We start from the raw sequence: 12,554 nt of genomic DNA, 5'->3' as shown, positions 1-12,554 counted from the left end.
ATGTTCATGGGGTGGGTGGGGAGAGGACGGAGAATAACACTGTATAATGTGACGGTTTGATATTGATTATGTACGTCCTGAAAAGCTGTATTGTTTGTTGGTTTGGTTTTTTAAAATAATAAAAATAAATTTAAAAAAAAACCAAACTGGTGTTAATTGAATGAGATCTCCAAAACCAATAACATGTTTTCCTCCAAAGAGGTCTTCGTAGTCTGTTTTGAGGACCTCTTGCAATCTGAGGGGAATCAAAGCTAACATTACGTTGGAGACCATGCTCATCTCATCTATTAGGAGCATTTTCATTTGTTTCAACACTCTGCATAGCTCCATAGCACATTCTGTTGACAGTTTGTAGTTGTCTAATTTGTTTTGGTGTTCCACTGGAAGGAGTAGGAATCGGTGTAAAGTGACACCACCTATGTTGTGGGCAGCTAAACCTGTGGGGGTGGCTACAACAGCTGAAAGCTTGTTGTTTGTTAATTGTTGGAGGAATTTACTGATGGTTTTTTATTAAGAATGGTTTGCCTGAACCAGCTTGATCACTTACATATAGCAGTACAGGTTTATAGTGTTCACAGGTACAAGCTTTAGTTTTGTGCTGTATACCATGTTCAATTTCTTTACTTACTTCTAGGAAAATGGTACCCTGCTCATTGTTTAGTTGTGATTTTAGTACAGCAAAGTCTTCTGCAGATTGCTCATACTGACACATGGTGTGCTCTACTTCCTTCATGGCTAATTCTGCCTCATTTGATATGAGTGGCTGTCCAAGTGGTTATTGGCTTCCTGTGACAGAAGGTTCACTGCTCTCAGGAGTGTCTACATTTAGTTGTGCTTGAAGTTCTTCTTGTTGTTGTTGTTCATTGTCCAATATGGTTTTGTACCGCGTAAACTTTATATCTATTATTGTACTTTCACTTGCTTTGAAAGTTTCTTCATAGGAAGCATGGGTGTCTAATACATCTTCTTCTTTTCTCCATGGTGTAAAAGGTTGCAGTAGGGCCATGTAGTACAGTTTTTTGTGTTGAGGAGTTTTCAGTGACAGCTTCATATGATGAATCAGGCTGCGTTTGGTAAATTTCACCAGGCTGCCTTCACAACTTTCAGGTCTTTATTTACCTTTTTTCTCATTGTATAGTGATCTAAAATTTTTGTATGAGAAGTTTTGGGCTATGTGGTATAGGCGCATGGTTTCGAAAGCAGTACTCCTCTTTGGGTAGTATGTGTCCAATATGTTGATTTTCAAAATGTCCTGGCTCTTTGGATAGTTTTTGGCTATTGTTTCTATGTGTTCGTACAATTTCAGACCTCTTCTTCTGGATGCAGCAGGACCAAGGCTTAGCCACACTTAGCCACACACATGTTTGCAGATTTCCCACACAAGTTGGTGCCGGTTAAAAAGACTGCTGCTTCGTAGCAGCCACATTGTCTATGGGACAGCATTTTTATGCCAAAGCTGTACAATTTCCGTGACAGTGTTTTGTCCGATGATATGTCAACCCACAGGTGTTTGAGCTCTGTTTTCTCTGCTTTGGTTAAGCAGGCTGTTACATATCGTGCAACTGCAGTGAAATTGTCTGCACTGTACTCCACATCTACATTTGCATTCCATAGGAGGGCAATGATTGCATTGTAATCATTGATGTGCTTTTATGCTTCGGTTCTTTTTATGCAGTATGTGTTCTTAGGAGATTTCCCTTTCACAATGTGTCTAACCGAAGACATGAAGCTGTTTACTTGCCCTGTTGCTCAAACTGGTCTCGGGAAACCAAAACAGCATTTGGTGTAGTATTTGCCTTTGTTTTTATATTTCCGCTGACAATACTTGCCACACTTGTGTCTTTAAAACTGCAAAATGTGTGCATGTAAGTCACTATGTGTACTTTCTGAAGGGATTTTGTAAGTGACATATTTGTGAATAAACTGCAAAACAGTTGCATCATTGTCCTGATCACAGTTAGGAGCATTTTTAATCCACAAAATCATGTGGATGTGTGGTGCTCCTCTGGCTTGATAATCTTTTATCCAAAAGAAGTGTTCCACCTCTCTGAGGGGAGGAAGTGCTTTACTCCAAATAAAGTGCATGACAATGAAGCGCTGATGGAAGTACCTTGATACAGTTACAGGATCAAGAGAGCACAGTTCACCTGGTGTTTTAATGTCTATACTGGTTTTGCTTTTGTTTGATATGCGTAGGAAAGTGTTGAAGTCTTCCCATGCATACTCTGCACAACTTAAAGTGACAAACTACATGGGTGGGATAAGGTTGCGTAGCATACACTGTACATTTGCGTGCCGTTGAAACCAGTATTCTTTCATACCACGCATGTTTGCTAAGAGATTTTGAATACTTGACTGTAAATCTTTGTCTTTGTCTTGCACCTTTTGAAGAAGCTGTGTAGCGCACGTTTTGAAAAGGGAACCTGTTTTCAATGTGTGTGCAACTCCATAACATAGCGTTGCTAGTTCACTTTGAAAGAGGAGGTGGAATATTTATTGCACATTCTGTTTAAATCTAGGGTCTTCGGAATACATTAGTATAGAGCGGTATTCTGGTGCTGTTATTTGTGTGCATCTTTCATCGCATCTTCCAACTTTTCCAGTTGCAAAGAGTAGAGGAAAGGCTTGTACTTCTACACTTTTTTCCCATATACTCATTGGCGATCATTTGGTTTGCCGCATTTGATATGTTTCCAGTGCATCGTCTATGGTGTCTTTAGAGTCCAGTGGGTGAATTGTATAGTGATCTAAAATATTGGAGGCTGCAGTAGGATCTAGAAGTTCAAATTGGCCAGTTGTTGAGAAGTCCTGAATTATGTCAGTGGTTTCTCTCAGGTTCTCTTCAACGTTTATTTTTTTGTAGTATTCATTGTTCTCTTTAAGGTACTGCAAGGCTTCCCTAACTTTGTTTAAGCCCACTAGTTACTGCCAATTTGTTTTGTCTTTTGTAGATACCCCATTTACCAGGATAATGAAAGATTGTTCTATTGCCCTTTGCACTCGTAGAGTGTCTACATTTTCTTTCAGATCTAATGGTAAACAAACTACTTTCCCTTGAATACCTTTTAGTCATTCAATGGGAGGCAATTTTGCAGTTTTTGGTTGAAGTCGCATTATTGCTTGCAATGGGTGTACTCTTTGGATTACAATGCTTTCATACAAATTAAGCTGTTGGAGTGCGTTTGGCAGTGGGAATATTTACAAATTATTCCTGATAGCCTGTGAATTTGTTGTCAAGTTTTGCAGAGCACTATTTGCACAGTATGGAGGTGTTAGTAATTTCGTATTTGTTTTCTGCTATAAGATAGAGAGCTATTTGAAACCATTGGGATTCGTCATTGTTTTCTATTTTCTGCATTAAATATATAGTTTTCGTGCTCTTTGTATAGAAAGTTCTGTGACAACACACACATACTTGGTTTGGCACTTCAGCAGATGTGCTTTCAAACTTTTGTATTTCTTTTTTGTATGTGTGAAACAAAAAGTTGTCATCTGCAAAGTTGTTGCTAATGTTTTCTGAAAGTACTGGACTTTGTAAGTGCTCTTTAGTTCCAAGTTCCAAAATATTTCCTTCGGATGTGCTCTATTTTTTCGAGCAGCTGTTTGGCTGTACCGTGTAGGAGAATATCGTTTAAATATTCCAGTGCTAAAGCTGGATTTATTGCATAGAACAGTTTGTAAATGACATTTCTTACAGTACAATGGTGTGTTGCTAACATTTTGGTATGGTGGAAGGTGCTTTTGCAAGCAGGTCCAGAAATGCAGGCTAAGGAATGTCCTCGTAGTCCTGTGTATTTGCGCACTGGACAGGAGTCCATAATTTGTAGTATTTGAATTTTTCCTTTGTCGTTGGCTTTCACATAGTGATTGAGGAACTGCTGCCAAGATTTGATAGAGTTTTGGTGAATGTTACACATTGCTGTGCAAGGCCATTTGTAGATGGGGTATATTGGTTTGGTGCAATGAAGAGTGGAATATAAATTTAATGGGGATATTTGTGAAAGCAGTGTGTCTTCTTCCATTATGGTATTGTCTACCTTTTCATTCCCTCGTCCAGTGGTATGTATGGCAATTGGGTTTCTTTGCTCTTGTTTGTATGATTCTTAAGTGATGTATGGCTCTGTGTTGGTGGTGTGAGTCCTCGCACCTGTACAGATGTTGCCAAAGGTATCTATGCTGTTACTGCCTTTGTTTCGAAGTAGTGGTTGTAGTTTACAAATTAATTTTGTTAGTGTTTTCATTCTGTTTAAAATGAATACAAAGAATTGTCGTTTTTGCAGCATTGCACTGTCTACAAAGAGCTTCCAGGATTACTTTTCTGCGGTAACTGTTAAGGGTTCAGTGTGATTTCACCCTGCTACTAATAAGGTTCTGGTGGAAATTTATTTGTAAAATTACTTTTTTGGGATGCTTCCTTGTGGTGACATTAGCTTTTGTACATGTTCTATTACCAGAAGGAGCAGGTTCAAGTGGATCTAGGTCACCTGGCCTAAGCCCCGCCCACCTGGTGCCTTCCTGCCTGCCGCTCTTTTTCACCACTTAGCAAGCCCCGCCTACCTAGTTTCTTCCTGCTTCCCACTCTTTTTCACCACTTAGCAAGCCATGCCCACCTGGTGCCTTCCTGCTTGCCGCTCTGTTTCCCTACTTAAGGATCCGTCCAGCTTCTTTTCCTTTGCAGATGGGGAGTAGGTGCAAGTGGATCTAGGTCACCTGGCCTAAGCCCCACCTACCTGGTACCTTCCTGCCTGCTGCTCTTTTTCACCACTTAGCAAGCCCCGCCCACCTGGTGCCTTCCTTCACCATCACCGTCTTGTGGCCAATGCTGGATTTGACTTTTAAGGACTTCATTCATTCACGGTGCGTCACTCTTTCTCAACTCTCATGCTGGACTTCATTTGTATCTTGTACTCATGTTGGCCCTGAATCATGCTGTTCCTATCTTCATCTTGTATCCTGGCATGCAACATTAGGTGTTACTACTGACGTCTGCAATTGTATTTGCTCTCCACTCTTGCTTCTCCACTCTTTTTGACTGCTTACTCTCTTTTCTCTCCTCCTTTCCCTTCTCCCTTTTCCTATCTCCTCCCCTTACTTTCTTCTATGCACTTACTCTATCAGAATTGTCCCTGGACCTAATATGATAGCAACCTCGTCTGTTTCCTCCACCCTCCCATTACCGTTTTTTTCCTCCCACCACCCCTCCAGCACTATCTGAAATGTCGTCAGGCCTAGTATGATAGTCACTTGTTTTGTTCCTCCCCTCCCTTTCTGCAGCCCTCTCCCTCACCTTTTGTTTTTCTCCGGCTCTACCAGAAATGTCGTCAGGCCTAGTACGGTAGTCGCCTTTCTGTTTCCATTTCCTTCCGACTCTCCCCCTCCCGTCCTTATCTATGTCTTAGCTCTTGAACTATCTGAAATGTCATCAGGCCGAGTACGATAGTTAATTTCACATCCTTACTGTTCATGGCCTGTGACAATGTGGTTGTATTTTCCTTGTTCCCTCCCTTGCCTTGAAGCGCTTTGAAACACATTGTGTATAGGCGCTATATAAATAAACGATCATATCATATCATACCAGTAGTGAGAGTTGCACTCTGTCTACTACCTTTCTTTTCATTTTTACATTTTGACAGCGGAATTACATTGTCCTTACCGGTCGGTGCTTTCATTTTCGTTAGTGAGTGTATTAACTGTTCTCTTTCAACTTTCTGTAGAAAATCTTCTAGGGGTGGATGGCTACTTTCTATGCTTTTAGGTTGAGCTGCTCTATTACTGCGTTGTTTTCTACAGAGTTGCTTTTTGGTAGGCATTTTGTACTAGCTGTTGGAAAAAAAGGAAAGTGTGGGTGTGCAGATTTTGTGATGTATATGTCTGCAGCTGTTCATAAATGGATGAATATCAGATTCCCTCACACCCAATGAAAGTCTATCAGGCTAACTTTCCGCCGCTCTTCGAGGAACTGGAGAAGGACTTGGCCCGCTGGCAATCGCAAGAAATCTCCCTGTTGGGCCGCATCACGACATGTAAAATTAACCTTCTACCCCGCTTCCTCTATGCCTGCGCCTCCCTTCCAGCCCTAATTCCGCTTCCCCCCCTACAGCGGCTCCAAAGGTAGATGGTCGCCTTCATCTGGAAGGGGAAGAAAGCACGCATCCCGCGAAGATCGATGATGGCCAGCATGCGACTGGGTGGATTGGGGGTGCCCGACCTCCGAAAATACCAAATTTCAGCGCAGCTGGCCCACCTTCAGGCATGGGGGCTCGCCACAGGGTGCCCAAAAGGGGTGGACATTGAGCAATCCTGCCTCCCCCCCCTCCTCCGCTTCCTCCCGTTTCTTCCCACCGCCTTACGCCGGAGCTGGCCAGGAGTACTGACGGCCACTAAACAATAAATAAAGGCTTGGGAGTGTGCCCGCAGACATCATGGCGTCCCTGGAGACCTGAGTGCACTCTCTCCAATCTTCCTCAATCCAGCGTTCTCCCCCAGAGCCCATCCAAGGAACTTTAAGAACTGGGTCGCGGGAGGCCTTGAAACCCTGGGGCAACTCGTCGATGGGGACTCCCCCCTAACCTTTGAGCGCTGTAAAGCGGCATTCCAGCTGGCAGAGACGGATAGATACGCCTACACCTACTCAGGCACTGGTGCTCCCACCCCCAGACCCGGGCTGCGGCCACAAGACCCCTTACTCCACTAGAGCTAACAGTGAGCGACCTGCCAGCCCGGGGAAAGATCTCTACCCTTTATAAGCTGCTACAAGATGACCCCTTTCGTTCCAGGCCCTCCTATATATCTCAGTGGGAGACGGACCTCGGGCACGCCATAGAAGACCACACATGGGTGGACATCTGGTCCAGAACGCGCACAGCATCCCGCTGCATTACCAACCGGGAGTGCGCCCATAAACTGCTCCTGCGGTGGTATTACCCCCCCGCCTTCATCGGGCCCTGGACACTCACTCATGGCGTCTCTGCGGCATTCCAGGATTATACTTTCATATGTGGTGGACCTGCCCCAGAGTAAAGGAGTTCTGGACTCACTGCCTAGCCACTATAGAGGACGTCACCCAGGTGGCCATTCTGCTCACTCCTGAGCAAGTCCTCCTGGGAATCCCGCTACCAGACGTATACCCGAGATCAGGGAGGAGAGCGGCCCTAGTATCCCAGTTCTTGCTGGCAGCCAAAATCATGGTGGCCCGCACTTGGAAATCCACGGATGGAGCCTTGATGACCCTCGGCTGGGTCAAACTCTGGGGCATTCTGATCGCTGATAAGGTCACGGCAGATAAAGCAGGACTGCTCCACCGATTTATGGACATTTGGACACCGGTGCTGGACTATGATCAAAACTTCCCGGCCCTGACATATAAGCCACGCCTGATTGTGAGAGCCCTTCATTCTATGGACGAACCGTCGCTGCCGCCGGACCAGGCCGATTAGGCCCGGGAACAGTGCCCACCGAGGGACTTGAAAGGGGGGGAGGAGGGGTTTTGTGCCTTATATGTTTTGAGAAGCTATAAGTACTGTGAATGTATATGCTCCTGTGTGTTGAGTTATAAATAAACACATTTAAAACAAATGGATGAATATGAGGGTAGGAATATAGATAGAGGTGTGTGATTGTGTAATGGTCTGTTACTGCAGGGTGGGAAAGCTGTATTGCTATCTGGGAGTTGCTATAATGGCGGCGAGATGATAACACAAAGTGAGCAACTGTTGAAGTGCAATGAGTAAGAATAAAGTAAATACCAGTGGGTTAATGGAATTGTGTATCTTAAAATACAAGAACACTGCACTGTCTCAGTAAGAGGTGAAACTCCACGATAGTATTGCACTTACTTTGTTGGCTGTTGAGAATAGGCTTATTCTAGGTAGTATTTTCAAGTTGACACGCCACTGGCTTTCAGGACAGAGGTGGTTACTGCAACTGTGAAAGAAGATAGTAAAAAAATATGTTTGTTACTGGCATACTGATTGCATTTGAAGAATACATTATAGGGGGATGTGTTGGCAGGAAGACTTAGTGTGTGTATGTAATTGGATGGCTTTGTATATGAATGGGGACTTGGGAGGATCAGCATTGTTGGTAAGGCGGTAAGTGGTTTATTTGTAATTGTGTCCTTTGACGTGCACTTTAGCAAGTGTGTGTATTGGTGTAGGACTATTTAGTTTGCAAATTGAGTAGTCCTACATGTAGAAGGGTGAGAAAAAGGTTTGGAAAGATGTACAACTTGGAAAGGAAAATGTTTTTGTGTGTATAATTCCATTAACTGTTCTGCAGATATATGCTTCCTGAATGAGTAGGGCAATCATTTAAGTTGTTGGATTTCTTTATCCACAATTATCAATGGTACTATTGTCAATGCACACATACATTCTTTTGTCTTTTTAAGTAATGGTGCGTTCTGTGAAGTGTGCAAGGTAAGTGGCCGGCACCCTGTTGTAATGCATGCAATATATCTACCTGGTTTAGGTTGGTAGGATACATTTAGTGATCCTGTTCTGTGACAATTTTACGATTTTTATAGGAGGTGCGTTAGTGCGGGAAAAAGTCATACAATTGACAGAAGGAAAGAAGAGAGTAACCATTTGGATATTACAATGACTGATATAGGCAAACTAAAACTTTGAAAACACATACCATTGCAGGTGGAATTTGATGGTAGGTGATGGGAGAAATGACAGTATGCTTTTTGAGTAGGTTACAGAGGTTTAGCAGCAGGTACCCTGTTCAAAGGCACTTAAAACATAGTTGCAAAAGTACTGTATAAAACATATTGATACCTGCACTTTGTGGTGGTGGGTGGCGATGTGGATGAATCTGGATGCAGAAATCATGGATAGTTTTACAGTACTTTCTAGTGAAGGTGCTTTTAATGACAGGAGACTTGTACTCTGAGTGCTTAACGGCACCTGTGGAGTGTTGCACAGAGATTACAGTGTTAGATGCAGAGGTCTTGGATGTGATTGGTGGATGCATGTGTGACTGGTTAACAGTACCCAATGAGGGAGTGCTGGAAAAAGAGTAGTGGAAAGGGAAGAAGGACTGCCCCTGCTTTACTGGGGCACGACCCTTGCTGTAGTTGGGGAAGTGCATATGCCACATCCTGCCCTTCTCAGTATGCCTGGTATGGAAATGGGACTGTGGGGATTATACAATTAGGTGTTGAGGGTGTGCTCAACAGGAAGGGGTGGTAATACATTTTTTCATTGCTCTGTGTAGTGAGGATGGCAGAGATGGAGAGAGTCACATTGTTGATCGTGGGTGATTCCTTTGTGGATGATCTGCAGAGGTATGCCCAGGGAAGAGGCATTGCTGGCAATTTATTTTGATTTTGAAGGAATGGAGGCTTTGTGGCGCAGTGTGCCTGTGCGCAGTTTCCACGCTGTAGCTGACCTTTGCAGACATGTGGCCACTGTCACTACTGTTGATGTTGTAGTGGTGCACTATGAAGCCCTGCATTTTGGTAGATTAACAAGGGGGGTCCTGGGAGTCCCTCTGCCAGACATTAGTCCTGGTTACGAGAGACTTACCCAGAGTTTTTAGCTCACTATCTTTCACAAAGAAGAAATATCCCAAACATATCAGTCTTTGTCCTGCCCTGGGGCAGTCCAGCACCGAAATGCTAGGCAATTCTCCTCTGAACAAGAGTACCAACAGAAACCCCAAACACGTGTTTCGGTCTGGTTGGACCTCATCAGTAGGGTGGATCTGTGCCTCTCTAAGAATAGTGAGCAAGGGGTCCACATCTGGATTCCCCTAGTAACTTAGGGTGAGACCCAAAGTTACTTAAATATGCAGATTAAAAAGGGGGGTCCTGCATTTTGGTTACATCAGTTGTCGACGTTTGCTCAGTGGACTGAAGAACTTGGTAAAAGCAGTGATGCAGATTTTTCCCACTACCAAGGTGGTGTTCTCATGCAAACCACCTAGAAGAGTATGGAACAATCCCAATGTACTTTGTCCCCAGCCAGAGGTCGAAAGGTGTCTTGTAAGCAGAGGCATGTCTCAATTTTTGTACACTGCTGGGATGTTCTCCTGTGACAATGACATCCTTAATTCTCGTAATGTGCACTTTTTCAGTGCAGATGGCATTTCTTTATCTGGCATTGAAAATGCTATTTTGTTTTACAATCTGAAGGATGCTTTGAAGAGGTTCATGTAAGAATGTAAGGAGGAGGAGAAAAAAGAAACCCCCCAAAAAACAAAAGAAAAGGTGTTTGTTTACAAGCACCTACAAAAAAGGCTCTTTCTAGAGCCACCACTAGTTTAAAGATCGCACGTGCCACATCCGGGCCTTTTGAGGATGGCAGGCATGGAAATGGGACTGTGGAGGCTAGGGGATTGGTCAATAAGGTTTCTGGATGTGGTGTGTAGGGAGAGACTGTGGCTGAAGGTCTGTTTGCAGAGAGGAGTGCAGATGCCTATGGTTATGGCTGTGTCATTCAGGAGGCAGAGTGTTTGGATTTTGGGGGACTCCTGCATACATTGGTTGGAAGTGCATGCAGAACACGGTGGAGTGGCTGCACATCTTGGATTCTATCATGTGGATACCCACTGATATGGAGTACATGCAAAGAAGTGGCTGAATTTGGTTCCTCTTTGTGCCACTTTGGTGACGCTCCATCATCCAGACATTGGGCCTCATTACAAGGTTGGAGGTAGCCATGGTGCTACTAGCACCATGGCTACCCCGTTACCGCATACCGAGTCCAGGTTCTCGGTATGGGGACTACCGGGTCATTCTAACCTTGGAGGACCCGGTAAATCCCCATTCTGAAAACCATTCCCAATTCCCAATCGAGCCCCCATAGGGCTCAATGGGAATGGGGAAGGAGCTAATAACGGGCCTGCAAATAGCGGGCCCGTTATTAGCTCCATGGTCCCTTAGCGGCTCCCGCCTTAGTGGGACCCGCTAAGGGACCTCGGAATGCCGTGGTAAGGGGTTAACGGCACCGGCATCCTTACCGGTGCCGTTAACCCCTTACCGCCGCACTCGTAATGAGGCCAATTGTTATTATTCATTGTGGCGGAAACAGTTTAGGACATGTTACCAGAATTTCTCTGCAGTTTGTGATGAAGGAGGCACTTGGGCAAGTCATGGACATGTTTCCAAACTCCCAAGCGCTTTTTTCTCACATTGCACACAGACAGATGTGGCTGCGTTCTTCTTCATTTGGTCTGCAAATGGTGAAAGCGAGGCACAATGTCAACAAGGCTGTTTGCGCCTTTTTGACAGATGTTGGTATGTCCTCCTTCCACACTGAAAACATTACATTTCGTTGCACGAAAATATTTCTTACAGATAGCGTCCAACTTTTTCTGTGAAATATCCAAAATACATTGCAGCCCTTTTTGCAAGTACTGCAAGCATTTATCCAGTAGGTGTTGGCCATTTGAACCCTTCCAAAAATAAACAAACACCACAAAAAAATGCTCTTTTCTGAGCAAGCACATTTTCCCGCGAACTCTGAAAGGTGGCTCTGAAAAGAGCCTTTTTAAAACTTTTTTAAATGTTTGTATTTTTCTTGTTCTTGTAACTTACGACACAGAAGGAAAGGAAGGGAAGGGAGGTTAGGGAAAGGCCACCAACCACATGGATAAAAAAGGGCAAGTGGAGAGAGGAAGATGTTGGGTGGCCCTTACTTAGGTAGGGGGCAGTCTTTCTCATGCTCCCAGACCAAAGCCTCAAAAGCACTTTGCAGTTGCTCCCCCGTGCAGAGTACCGCATCGCACTACATACACAATACAGTGACCTTTGAGAGGAAAGGGTCTGCTGTAGTGAGTATGGAGGGATTCGCTGCCCCACAGGAGTATCCTTAGTGGTGGCGGAAGGAGATGCAGAGGATGGTATAGAGGAAATTAACCTACTGCCTTGTTCGAAGGGGACTTCCCTCTGAACTGCTGCCTTGTGGTTCAATTTGAGGTGTCGTCGCTTGGAGGTGGCGACGTAGCAGTACAAGTCAGATTTTCCGCGACTCCGTACTATGTTGCACTCAGTGCATCTCGCCTGGTTCACACAAGATTTCGGCACATCTCCTGCGGTGGTAAATAGTTTCCACACTGAGGGCTCACGCTGGCTGCAGGCAATGGGGAATTGCTTTTCTTCATCCTCGTTCTCCTCTTGATCCCTATCTACGTCACCACGCCTGTTCCCTTATCCAGGCTCTTTGGAAGGTGGTGGTGGTGGTGAGGGTGGGGGTGCTGCAGACTTAGAGGCAGTAGCAGCAGCAATGGTTTCCATTAGTTGCAAAGGTAATATAGCACAGCAGAATTGATCAGAAAGCAATTCCAGCACGAAGCAATGTTGACCGCTGCTCTGTTCTGGAAAACCAAAAACAGAATGCGGAGCAGCTCTTGGTTGTGGCCTTTTATAGGGCTGCTGTGGAGCACTTGGAACCAGAAAGCGGGTGCAAATTGTTCCCAAAAATAGTTCTATGTACAGTTGCACAGTGTGGAAAGTTTGTAAGGGTATATATTCACAGTAACACTTCTTACATCGCACAAAACAGTACTTTTCCAATGTCGGGGGGCCCGGATCGTGTCACATGGTGACG

This window comes from Ambystoma mexicanum, chromosome 8 (genome assembly GCF_040938575.1).
Source record: "Ambystoma mexicanum isolate Mex_15411 chromosome 8, UKY_AmexF1_1, whole genome shotgun sequence".
Classification (NCBI taxonomy): Eukaryota; Metazoa; Chordata; class Amphibia; order Caudata; family Ambystomatidae; genus Ambystoma; species Ambystoma mexicanum.
The sequence above is the reverse complement of the archived record's forward strand: the minus strand, read 5'-3'. Positions refer to the sequence as shown.